We start from the raw sequence: 13,300 nt of genomic DNA on the forward strand, positions 1-13,300 counted from the left end.
GCCGCATCACTGCATCCGCCCCTCCCTCACCCGGGGCAACCCCTGCAACTGCTCCTCCCCCACCCGCAGCGGCTCCAGACCACCACCCGCAGCATCCACGCACCCTCCCCCACCTGCGGCACCACTCCCGTGGCACCCCAGGATCCCATCCACCTCTTCCCCGCGCCCCCTACTCCCCCAACCAAAGCACCTACTAGGTGATTCACCAGGCCCTGCGTACGCTGTTCACGCCGTTGCAAGGGCCTTCCACCCCTTAACCATTGCACGCCCTTTGTCCGTGCAATATTTAACCACTCACACAATTATGATTGGATGTAATACTCCATATAATAAAAATATTGCACGCCACAAGGGTGTGCAAGGGTTAAGGGGGCGTAGCCCCTTACGACGGTGTGAAGAGTGCCCGTAGGGCGCAATGAATCACCTAGTATATGATATATGAGGTAGGATATATAATATATATGATATATGAGGTGGGATATAAGTGACAGGTGCACAAATAAAACCCTGCATTTTAGCATACACCCATCTCACCAAGTTAATAAACAGGAGTTACTTAGATTTTCAGTATGCTACAAATTATGTTCGGAGTCCACAATAGAAGACATATTAAGAATATTGATAAAAGAATGCTAGAACTTACCACAAGTTATTGCTCAGTACAGATACTTGTCATTGTGTAGCGGGGGAGAGGAGGGGGCATTCTGCTTCTCCTTTATACAAGGGAGAAAGTTCAATCACGAATGACATCGAAGGTGTAAATATACAACTTTTTGAATTTAGTACGACTAATTTACTAAGCTGCCGTATTCTGCATTTTCGGTTTTACCGATGTCGATGTCATTCGTTTTTTTAGGCAGTGTTTTACGTGAGTGACTTGTAAAACACTGCCGACTTTAATACAATGAATCTCGGCGGGATCTGAGAGATCCGTGCTAGGCTTCATTGTGCACTTTAAAAAAAAAAAAATCAGTGTTAAATTTAAAAAAAAAATGCGTGGGGTCCCCCCTCCTAAGCAAAACCAGCCTCGGGCTCTTTGAGTCGGTCCTGGTTGCAAAAATATGGGGGGGAAAATGATAGAGGTTCCTTCATATTTCAACAACCAGCACCGGGCTCTGCGCCTGGTCCTCGTTCCAAAAATACGGGGGACAAAAAGCGTAGGGGTCCCCCGTATTTCTGAAACCAGCACCAGGCTCCACTAGCCAGATACATAATGCCACAGCCGGGGGACACTTTTATATAGCTCCCGGCGGCCCTGGCATTACATAACCAACTAGTCACCCCTGGCCGGGGTACCCTGGAGGAGTGGGGACCCCTTCAATCAAGGGGTCCCCCCCCTCCAGCCACCCAAGGACCAGGGGTGAAGCCCGAGGCTGTCCCCCCCATCCATGGGCTGCGGATGGGAGGCTGATAGCCATTGTGTAAAAAAATGAATATTGTTTTTAGTAGCAGTACTACAAGTCCCAGCAAGCCTGCCCCGCAAGCTGGTACTTGGAGAACCACAAGTACCAGCATGCGGAGGAAAACCGGGCCCGCTGGTACCTGTAGTACTACTACTAAAAAAATACCCCAATAAAAACAGAAGACACACACCTTGAAAGTATAACTTTAATACATACATACACTCCTCCATATACACATACTTACCTTATGTTCACACGAGGGTCGGTCCTCTTCTCCATGTAGAATCCATGGTGTACCTGTGGAAAAATTTATACTCACAAAATCCAGTGTAGAAGCCTCTTCTTCTTTTAATCCAGTTGTAATCCAGGTACTTGTCAAAAAAAAAAAACGGACACCCGACCTCGCACTGAAAGGGGCCCCATGTTTTCACATGGGACCCCTTTCCCCGAATGCCAGGAACCCCCTCTGACTTATGTCTAAATGGGTTCCATCAGCCAATCAGGGAACGCCACATTGTGGCACCCTCCTGATCGGCTGTGTGCTCCTGTACTGTATGACAGGCGGCACACGGCAGTGTTACAATGTAGCGCCTATGCACTCCATTATAACCAATGGTGGGAACTTTGTGGTCAGCGGTTGACCGAAAGTAACCTCACCGCTGACCACAAAGTTCCCACCATTGGTTACAATGGAGCGCATAGGCGCTACATTGTAACACTGCCGTGTGCCGCCTGTCATACAGTACAGGAGCACACAGCCAATCAGGAGGGTGCCACAACGTGGCGCTCCCTGATTGGCTGAAGAAACCCTCTTAGACATAAGTCAGAGGGGGTTTCTGGCATTCGGGGAAAGGGGTCCCATGTGAAAACATGGGGCCCCTTTCAGTGCGAGGTCGGGTGTCCGTTTTTTTATTTTGACAAGTACCTGGATTACAAATGGATTACAAGAAGAAGAGGCTTCTACACTGGAGTATGTGAGTATAATTTTTTCCACAGGTACACCATGGATTCTACATGGAGAAGAGGACCGACCCTCGTGTGAACATAAGGTAAGTATGTGTATATGGAGGTGTGTATGTATGTATTAAAGTTATACTTTCAAGGTGTGTGCCTTCTGTTTTTATTGGGGTATTTTTTTAGTAGTAGTACTACAGGTACCAGCGGGCCCTGTTTTCCTCCGCATGCTGGTACTTGTGGTTCTCTAAGTACCAGCTTGCGGGGGAGGCTTGCTGGGACTTGTAGTACTGCTACTAAAAACAATATTCATTTTTTTTACACAATGGCTATCAGCCTCCCATCCGCAGCTCTTGGATGGGGGGGACAGCCTTTGGGCTTCACCCCTGGTCCTTGGGTGGCTGGAGGGGGGGGACCCTTTGATTGAAGGGGTCCCCACTCCTCCAGGGTACCCCGGCCAGGGGTGACTAGTTGGTTATGTAATGCCAGGGCCGCCGGGAGCTATATAAAAGTGTCCCCCGGCTGTGGCATTATGTATCTGGCTAGTGGAGCCCGGTGCTGGTTTCAGAAATACGGGGGATACCTACGCTTTTTGTCCCCCGTATTTACCAGGCGCAGAGCCCGGTGCTGGTTGTTTAAATATGGGGGAACCTCTATCATTTTTTTCCCCATATTTTTGCAACCAGGGCCGGCTCAAAGAGCCCGAGGCTGGTTTTGCTTAGGAGGGGGGACCCCACGCAATTTTTTTTCAAAAAATACACACTTTCCCATCCCCTTCCCACTGATAAGCATGCACGGATCTCATGGATCCCTGCATGCCTATCCAAACACGGGATAAAAAAGCAGGTCTGGTTTTTTTTAGCACTTTTTCACGAATTGTATTTCTGCACGGCAGTGTTTGGCAATTGTCGGCAGTGTTTGTGATTTGCACTTTTTAGTAAATTACCGATTTCTACCAAATTGCAGGCGTATTTGACCGATGGTGTATTGATTCGTAATTTTTTCCTAGGACTTCCAAAATATTTCGAATGCCCTCATCACTGCCGAGATTTTTGCTTAGTAAATTACCGAAATGACACTTTGAAGAAAAAACGGCATCTCGGTCAAAATCGGGACCTTAGTAAATATAACCCAGTTTGCGCATAAATTGGGGTGGGGGGGTCTCTGAGACTTAGCATCCCCAGGAATGGAGGTACGGTCTCTAACTAACCACTTTTCCTTATTTTTACAGCTGTGGCAGATGAGTGACAATGCGTGAAAGAGGTAACAATAACTATACACTGTATCTACATAATAACACCACAGCACAAACTAATGAGTGTATTGTTTTAACTAATGCATACCTCTCCACACATAGGCAGAACTCTGGGAGGCAACGGAGTCAGCTGCCGCCGGGCTCCTGCTTTGAAGGGGGGCACCTCTCCTCCTGTTCCGTGTGTTCAGCAACATTAATCAATTAAGTTAATTGACAGCAGCCGGTAACTCTTACATAGCTGACTTCCCCACTAGCCACTACACCTTACAAATCACACCCTTTTTATTATAGATATACTGGAAGCAGACACCTTACTGATGAAGCTATTTGCTCCTATAAAGGAAGCATGAGAATTCCAACTATATGAAGTTATTTCTCTGACAATTACAAGTAACTTCATATAGTTAGAATTATCATACTTCCTATGCAACAGCAGATATCTCCATCAGTAAGGTGCATGCATCAGTGCATGCTTTAGGTTGTGGGTTCTAATCGTGGATATGACACTTGCTAATTAATTGTCAGAGAAATAATCAGCATTGTGAGTGACTGAGCAGATCTATGTAGTGTGTGGCTGGACCCCTACATAGAGCTGCCTAGTTGCAATGGTTTTGTAGTAGCTTCATATAGTTAGAATCTGCAGGTTTACTATGCAGGAGCAAATTATATACATAAGGGGGGGGGGGGGGGCACCAATATTTTTCTTGCCTCCGGGCAATTGGGACAAACTTACGCCACTGTCCCCACATGACCCTCTCCAGGAGGGACAGAACTGAGAATGGATGTGTTAGATATGTCTACTTGTTAAGTGCTGCCAGGTCCCCTTTTACAAGTCATATATCTAACTCCATGTTGTTTTAGACATGAGAGAAAAAAATGAATACTAAAATGATGTCTCCTTCTTTGTCTCATTCTCTTAGATATTGAGAAAAATGAGAAAGGTGCTACAAGACCCAAAGCACCCACCACCACATCCTCTGTTTACATCATGGCATCCCCTGTCATAACTATCACTCGCACCTCCATCACTCCAACCACTCCAACCATCACCACCTCCTTCCCAGACCTGCTGCCAGGACCACCACCTTGGATGGCAACAGCTGTCCTGAAGACTGCAGTATAAGAAGCCCAGTGAGATTGTCATCATTTATCTCTACGCATTCCATCAGTCTTACATACCAACCTGCTTCCTGCAGTCTGCCGTTTCAGCATCAGCATGCCCAGGGCCTGTTCTAGACCAAGCGGACTACACTTTCCATCTGTGTTCCATACCAACCTGCTTCCTGCAGTCTGCCGTTCCAGCATCAGCATGCCCAGGGCCTGTTCTAGACCAAGCGGACTACACTTTCCATCTGTGTTCCATACCAACCTGCTTCCTGCAGTCTGCCGTTCCAGTGTCAGCATGCCCAGGGCCTGTTCTAGACCAAGCGGACTACACTTTCCATCTGTGTTCCATACCAACCTGCTTCCTGCAGTCTGCCGTTCCAGTGTCAGCATGCCCAGGGTCTGCTCTAGACCAAGCAGAGCGAAGGAGCTAATATTTCCTTTGACGCTCCCTCATGGCCAAAAAATAAATAAATTGATACTTTGAAATATCTCCAAGTGCCGCTGTCTGCGTTTTTTGCTACATATCCATCTATACCAGAGGGCACCGGAGCAATTAAGTGGAGTTCAAGTAACACAAGTGAGTGCAGGATACAGATGTGCCCTCTCTCTATGACTAGTCTCAGCGTGCGTACACACAATGCATTCATTAAGGAAGCTGCGTGTAGTCGCAGACACACTGTACACAGCATACGAGTCGCTTTTGCCGTGAATAGCCGCTAGATGAGAGCGGACACATCTGTAAGTTGCAGTATACAGTGATATTGTGAGGTAACAAGTTAAATCACTTTGTCATGAGTAACAATTTGCATTTGATTCATAATTCCTATTAATTATTATAATTACTATTATAATTGCTTATTGCCGCAATAAAAAGGGACGGATGTATGATACGGTGATAAGGGGGGAAGAGGTATTAGCGCACGTTTTGTGCGCTGATACCGCTTTCCCCCATGTATGACGGCTGCGGTGTGTGCATGATGACAGGATCGCTATGCTCCCCTGACCATATCGGTGCTATGCAGGGCAACGTTTGAACGTTCAGCAGCTCTGACCATTATGACACATGCAACCAGGGCCATAACTAGGTATGTGCAGACGGTGCATTGCCCACCGCGCACTTTTCGTGTGGGCGCACTGTCCGCAGCCATCCTGCTAATTGCTGGCTGCCATATGAAGCGCACCCCGCTCTTTGCCGTGCGCTAGAGTGCTGTTTAGTGAGAGTGTTAGGTGACCATGCTCCCGTGTGGCCCACCCAGCCTTGTGATGTCCTGTTCAAGTGTAGGCGGATTCAAGGAGGAGGGGGTTGCACGATACGGATGTACACCTCTCCCTGTCGTTTAGAGGAAGTTTATTTTAATTATTATTCATAATGCAGCTGCCCCGGTGGTCCAGTGGTTTACGCGGCTGCACCGGCAGCCGCAATCTGGCTATTACTGCCTGGGCAGCCGCGGGCATGTGATCATACTCCCAAGGGGGTCCCAGCTGCAGCGTACATACAGTACTGCCGAGGCCGGCGCGATGCGGGAGCAATGCTGGACGGTGCTAAGCTGAAGAGGCGCCACCCACGCTCTGCCTCATACTACATCCTGCACACCTGAGCCCAGAGAGAAAGGAGCAGCAGCAACTGCAGCAGAGCTGGAGAGGGATATTGCCCGGCTTCTTCTCTCCACTGACTCCCGTCAATGCCCTTGGCCAGATTGGGAGACACACTCCGCAAGCATGCATGTACTCATTGTGCTGTCATCTGCCGCTGTTATATTGTACTGCCAAAGCTCCTCTCGACATGGACACTTTCACTGCAAACTCAGAGGACCCTCAAGTCAAGGTTACATTTTCCATTTAAATTGTAGCCAGACTCTTTTAAAACACATACAACATCCATGTGCTCTACTATAGTATTATTAGAGATACAATATATACATGTAAAATGGTAGTCTGTGTGTGTTGCATTGGGTAGGAAATGTCGGCAGGTGGGATGCTGGCAGTCAGAAGACCGACTGCGGCATCCCGATGCTTAGAATCCCAAAATGGGGAAGGTAAGTATACTTACCTTAACCCAATGCCCCCCTAACCCTCCCTCCCCGCAGCCTAAACCTAACCCTCTCCCCAGGGCTGTAACTAGGCGTGGGTGGATGGTGCTTTGCACACAGCGCATTTGTGCTGTGTGCACACCAGCGGCATCCACCCCAATTGGCCCCGCTCCGCCCCCCTCCTCATTGACTGATGCAGCAGTGCAGTGTCCCTGCACCGTACAGGCTAGGCTGGAGAAGCACCTCCTCCCAGCAGGGAGACGCGCCTCCTCCCGGCAGGGAGACGCTTAGGGGATGCCAGGAGGATGAAGTGGCGGTAGCTGCTGCTCTGATTGTGTACCGCAGATACAGCCGTCACCAGCACAGGGACATCCCCCCGCCGCCATGGCTGCCTGCACTCTAGTCATCATCACATAGGTACCGCTGTGTGTCTCTCCCCCCTCTCTCTGTTTCCTCTCTCACTCCTTCCACCCCTCCCGCCCCTCTCTCTATGTCACCTTCCCATCACTCTCTCTCTACCTGCCACCTTTATCTCTTTCTCCCTCCCAGCCCTATCTCTCCCTTCCTCTATCTCTCTCATGACTTTAGCTGCCATAATGTGTAAAAGTGGGCTCTACCTGCCGTACTGTGTAAAAGCATAATATGAATTGGTATTATTTTGTGGCCACACCCCTTCCCCATGAAGCCACGCCCCTATAAACCAATGGGGGGGGGGGGCGCCGATGCTATTTCTTGCACACAGCGCTAAAATGTCTAGTTACGGCGCTGCATGCAACTATTGAATTTCGACAGCTGCAGGTGGCATTTCCCTACCTCCACAGCAGGGACAGAGCTGCCCTAATCTGTGGAAGCCCCGGACTCCGGGCTGCACAGGAGATCTAACGTGAGTAGAGAGATCCCCCAAGTATTTACTGAATGTAACAAATATCACATCCCAGGGACAGGTGCTCTGATAGAAGAAGCTAATGTGATCACTTTATAATCAGGTTTGGATCTACTACTTCTGCACATGTGCGGCTATCAGACCATATGAGTGGACGGTACCCATTCTCAGAAACTTTTGCGCAATGCAGACCATAGGTTACTATGGCATTACCTGCCAGGGCCAAACTGCTTGGTACAATTTACTTGGTTACTTAATATATTTTTGTTGCATATGCTGCAATGTTATTTTATAGAAATATATTCCCCTTGAAGATCAGTCCTCTTCTACAGTATATCATTTGCCAGAAAGTGGATTATTAGACGCATTTCCATCAATGTCCTAAAAAGACATTTGCACAAAAGAATACAGACAGTCCTGACGTTCCTCACTTTCATGATCATTTAAATTATAAATTAAGAAACTAATCAGTAATTTACATTTTACTCTTTTCACTGTATGCTTTGTCACATTGATCCACAAATGTTTTCCACAGTGTGATTTCCCAGGGGAACTCTGTGAAACGCGTTAGCATAATAAATAGTGGTGATAAAGAAGCATTGTGGGATGCTTATGTTTTGTGATACTGTATGTACTGTAAATGAACATTAATGTGCCTTATTTATTGTCAGGGACTTTTACTTATTTGGTAATGTGACTGACATCGTATCCCATGCAGTGTTTTACTAACACGTCTCCTTTAATTATATTTACTAATGTAGTAAATGACGGAATAACTGTACTGTACTGTCTGTAGGAATATTCTAGCACTTTGATGGCTTTCCTCCTAAAGCCAGCATGTCTCAGATCCAGACAATGCACAGTTCTTATCCGGAATATGGTATTACCATTTTGTTTTGCCGTGATGAGAAATTAACTACATGAAAGGACTGATCGCTTAATTAGAGCAGATCAAAACAACTTCTGATGGTTTGACAATCTGCAGCAAGAAAATAGAATGTACTATACCTCCAAATAATCCCTTTGTTTCCCAAAGATACAAGAGATGAATTATCATCCAATTACACTACACACACTATTATGTGTTACAGCGGGATGAACATTATTCTTACAGTTCCTGTTTTCAGTAGAGATGTGCATCGGAAATTTTTCGGGTTTTGTGTTTTGGTTCTGGGTTCGGTTCCGCAGCCGTTTTTTGGGTTCGAACGCGTTTTGGCAAAACCTCACCGAATTTTTTTTGTCGGATTCGGGTGTGTTTTGGATTCGGGTGTTTTTTTAAAAAAAACCTAAAAAACAGCTTAAATCATAGAATTTGGGGTTCATTTTGATCCCAAAGTATTATTAACCTCAATAACCATAATTTCCACTCATTTTCAGTCTATTCTGAACACCTCACACCTCACAATATTATTTTTAGTCCTAAAATTTGTACCGAGGTCGCTGGATGGCTAAGCTAAGCGACCCAAGTGGCCGACACAAACACCGGGCCCATCTAGGAGTGGCACTGCAGTGTCACGCAGGATGGCCCTTCCAAAAAATACTCCCCAAACAGCACATGACGCAAAGAAGAAAAAAAAGAGGCGCAATGAGGTAGCTGTGTGAGTAAGCTAAGCGACCCTAGTGGCCGACACAAACACCTGGCCCATCTAGGAGTGGCACTGCAGTGTCACGCAGGATGGCCCTTCCAAAAAACACTCCCCAAACAGCACATGACGCAAAGAAAAATTAAAGAAAAAAGAGGTGCAAGATGGAATTGTCCTTGGGCCCTCCCACCCACCCTTATGTTGTATAAACAGGACATGCACACTTTAACCAACCCATCATTTCAGTGACAGGGTCTGCCACACGACTGTGACTGAAATGACGGGTTGGTTTGGACTCCCACCAAAAAAGAAGCAATTAATCTCTCCTTGCACAAACTGGCTCTACAGAGGCAAGATGTCCACCTCATCATCATCCTCCGATTCATCACCGTGTACATCCCCCTCCTCACAGATTATCAATTCGTCCCCACTGGAATCCACCATCTCAGCTCCCTGTGTACTTTGTGGAGGCAATTGCTGCTGGTCAATGTCTCCACGGAGGAATTGATTATAATTAATTTTAATGAACATCATCTTCTCCACATTTTCTGGAAGTAACCTCGTACGCCGATTGCTGACAAGGTGAGCGGCGGCACTAAACACTCTTTCGGAGTACACACTTGTGGGAGGGCAACTTAGGTAGAATAAAGCCAGTTTCTGCAAGCGCCTCCAAATTGCCTCTTTTTCCTGCCAGTATACGTACGGACTGTCTGACGTGCCTACTTGGATGCGGTCACTCATATAATCCTCCACCATTCTTTCAATGGAGAGAGAATCATATGCAGTGCCAGTAAACGACATGTCCGTAATCGTTGGCAGGTCCTTCAGTCCGGACCAGATGTCAGCATCAGCAGTCGCTCCAGACTGCCCTGCATCACCGCCAGTGGGTGGGCTCGGAATTCTGAGCCTTTTCCTCGCACCCCCCAATTGCGGGAGAATGTGAAGGAGGAGCTGTTGACCGATCAAGTTCCACTTGACTTGATAATTTTCCCACCAGCAGGTCTTTGAACACCTGCAGACTTGTGTCTGCCGGAAAGAGAGATCCAACGTAGGTTTTAAATCTAGGATCGAGCACGGTGGCCAAAATGTAGTGCTCTGATTTCAACAGATTGACCACCCGTGAATCCTGGTTAAGCGAATGAAGGGCTCCATCCACAAGTCCCACATGCCTAGCAGAATCGCTATGTCTTAGCTCCTCCTTCAATGTCTCCAGCTTCTTCCTGCAAAAGCCTGATGAGGGGAATGACCTGACTCAGGCTGGCAGTGTCTGAACTGACTTCACGTGTGGCAAGTTCAAAAGGTTGCAGAACCTTGCACAACGTTGAAATCATTCTCCACTGCGCTTGAGACAGGTGCATTCCACCTCCTTTGCCTATATCGTGGCCAGATGTATAGGCTTGAATGGCCTTTTGCTGCTCCTCCATCCTCTGAAGCATATAGAGGGTTGAATTCCACCTCGTTACCACTTCTTGCTTCAGATGATGGCAGGGCAGGTTCAGGCGTTTTTGGTGTTGCTCCAGTCTTCTGTACGTGGTGCCTGTACGCCGAAAGTGTCCCGCAATTCTTCTGGCCACCGACAGCATCTCTTGCACGCTCCTCTCATTTTTTAAATAATTCTGCACCACCAAATTCAAGGTATGTGCAAAACATGGGACGTGCTGGAATTTGCCCAGATATAATGCACGCACAATATTGCTGGCGTTGTCCGATGCCACAAATCCACATGAGAGTCCAATTGGGGTAAGCCATTCTGCGATGATCTTCCTCAGTTGCCGTAAGAGGTTTTCAGCTGTGTGCGTATTCTGGAAAGCGGTGATACAAAGCGTAGCCTGCCTAGGAAAGAGTTGGCGTTTGCGAGATGCTGCTACTGGTGCCGCCGCTGCTGTTCTTGCGGCGGGAGTCAATACATCTACCCAGTGGGCTGTCACAGTCATATAGTCCTGAGTCTGCCCTGCTCCACTTGTCCACATGTCCGTGGTTAAGTGGACATTGGGTACAACTGCATTTTTTAGGACACTGGTGAGTATTTTTCTGAGGTCTGTGTACATTTTCGGTATCACCTGCCTAGAGAAATGGAACCTAGATGGTATTTGGTACCGGGGACACAGTACCTCAATCAAGTCTATAGTTGGCTCTGAAGTAATGATGGATACCGGGACCACGTTTCTCACCGCCCAGGATGCCAAGGCCTCAGTTATCCGCTTTGCAGCAGGATGACTGCTGTGATATTTCATCTTCCTCGCAAAGGACTGTTGGACAGTCAATTGCTTGGTGGAAGTAGTAAAAGTGGTCTTACGACTTCCCCTCTGGGATGACCATCGACTCCCAGCAGCAACAACAGCAGCGCCAGCAGCAGTAGGCGTTACACTCAAGGATGCATCGGAGGAATCCCAGGCAGGAGAGGACTCGTCATAATTGCCAGTGACATGGCCTGCAGGACTATTGGCATTCCTGGGGAAGGAGGAAATTGACACTGAGGGAGTTGGTGGGGTGGTGGGGTGGTTACAAGAGGAAGGGATTTACTGGTCAGTGGACTGCTTCCGCTGTCGCCCAAAGTTTTTGAACTTGTCACTGACTTTATGATGAATGCGCTGCAGGTGACGTATAAGGGAGGATGTTCTGAGGTGGTTAACGTCCTTACCCCTACTTATTACAGCTTGACAAAGGCAACACACGGCTTGACACCTGTTGTCCGCATTTCTGTTGAAATACTTCCACACCGAAGAGCTGATTTTTTTGGTATTTTCACCAGGCATGTCAATGGCCATATTCCTCCCACGGACAACAGGTGTCTCCCCGGGTGCCTGACTTAAACAAACCACCTCACCATCAGAATCCTCCTTGTCAATTTCCTCCCCAGCGCCAGCAACACCCATATCCTCCTCATCCTGGTGTACTTCAACACTGACATCTTCAATCTGACTATCAGGAACTGGACTGCGGGTGCTCCTTCCAGCACTTGCAGGGGGCGTGCAAATGGTGGAAGGCGCATGCTCTTCACGTCCAGTGTTGGGAAGGTCAGGCATCGCAACCGACACAATTGGACTCTCCTTGGGGATTTGTGATTTCGAAGAACGCACAGTTCTTTGCTGTGCTTTTGCCAGCTTAAGTCTTTTCATTTTTCTAGCGAGAGGCTGAGTGCTTCCATCCTCATGTGAAGCTGAACCACTAGCCATGAACATAGGCCAGGGCCTCAGCCGTTCCTTGCCACTCCGTGTGGTAAATGGCATATTGGCAAGTTTACGCTTCTCCTCCGACTATTTTAATTTAGATTTTTGAGTCCTTTTTTTACTGATCTTTTGTGTTTTGGATTTTACATGCTCTGTACTATGACATTGGGCATCGGCCTTGGCAGACGACGTTGATGGAATTTCATCGTCTCGGCCATGACTAGTGGCAGCAGCTTCAGCACGAGGTGGAAGTGGATCTTGATCTTTCCCTATTTTTGGAACCTCAACATTTTTGTTCTCCATATTTTAATAGGCACAACTAAAAGGCACCTCAGGTAAACAATGGAGATGGATGGATACTAGTATACTTATGGATGACGAGTGACTGACGACACAGAGGTAGCTACAGCCGTGGACTACCGTACTGCGTCTGCTAGTATAGAGATGATAATTAATGATATAAAAAAATATATATATAACTACTGTAGGTATATATAATATAATGACGGACCTGGTGGACACTGTCAGCAGACTGCTAAACTACTAGTATGAAGAAGATAGAAAAAAAAAACCCACCACAGGTAGGTAGGTATACAATTATGGACGAGTGACGACACAGAGGTAGGTACAGCCGTGGCCTACCGTACTGCGTCTGCTAGTATAGATAATATACTAAATATATTACTACTGTAGGTATATAATATAATGACGGACCTGGTGGACACTGTCAGCAGACTCCTAAACTACTAGTATGAAGAAGATAGAAAAAAAAACCCCACCACAGGTAGGTAGGTATACAATTATGGACGAGCACTGATGACACAGAGATAGCCACAGCCGTGGACTACCGTACTGCGTCTGCTAGTATAGATAATATACTAAATATATTACTACTGTAGGATTATAATGACTGAC

At 47.2% G+C, this 13,300-nt stretch overlaps 1 long non-coding RNA gene across 1 annotated transcript; it reads left to right on the forward strand.

Moving 5' to 3' along the window:
* The first annotated feature begins 3,582 nt into the window (after positions 1-3,582).
* LOC135050508 (uncharacterized) lies at positions 3,583-5,172 on the forward strand. Its single transcript, XR_010241637.1, has 3 exons — positions 3,583-3,620; positions 3,715-3,835; positions 4,533-5,172. It is a non-coding gene; the product is annotated as an uncharacterized LOC135050508 (long non-coding RNA).
* Positions 5,173-13,300: the final 8,128 nt, after the last annotated feature.

The sequence above is a fragment of the Pseudophryne corroboree genome, chromosome 2 (genome assembly GCF_028390025.1).
Source record: "Pseudophryne corroboree isolate aPseCor3 chromosome 2, aPseCor3.hap2, whole genome shotgun sequence".
NCBI lineage: Eukaryota > Metazoa > Chordata > Amphibia > Anura > Myobatrachidae > Pseudophryne > Pseudophryne corroboree.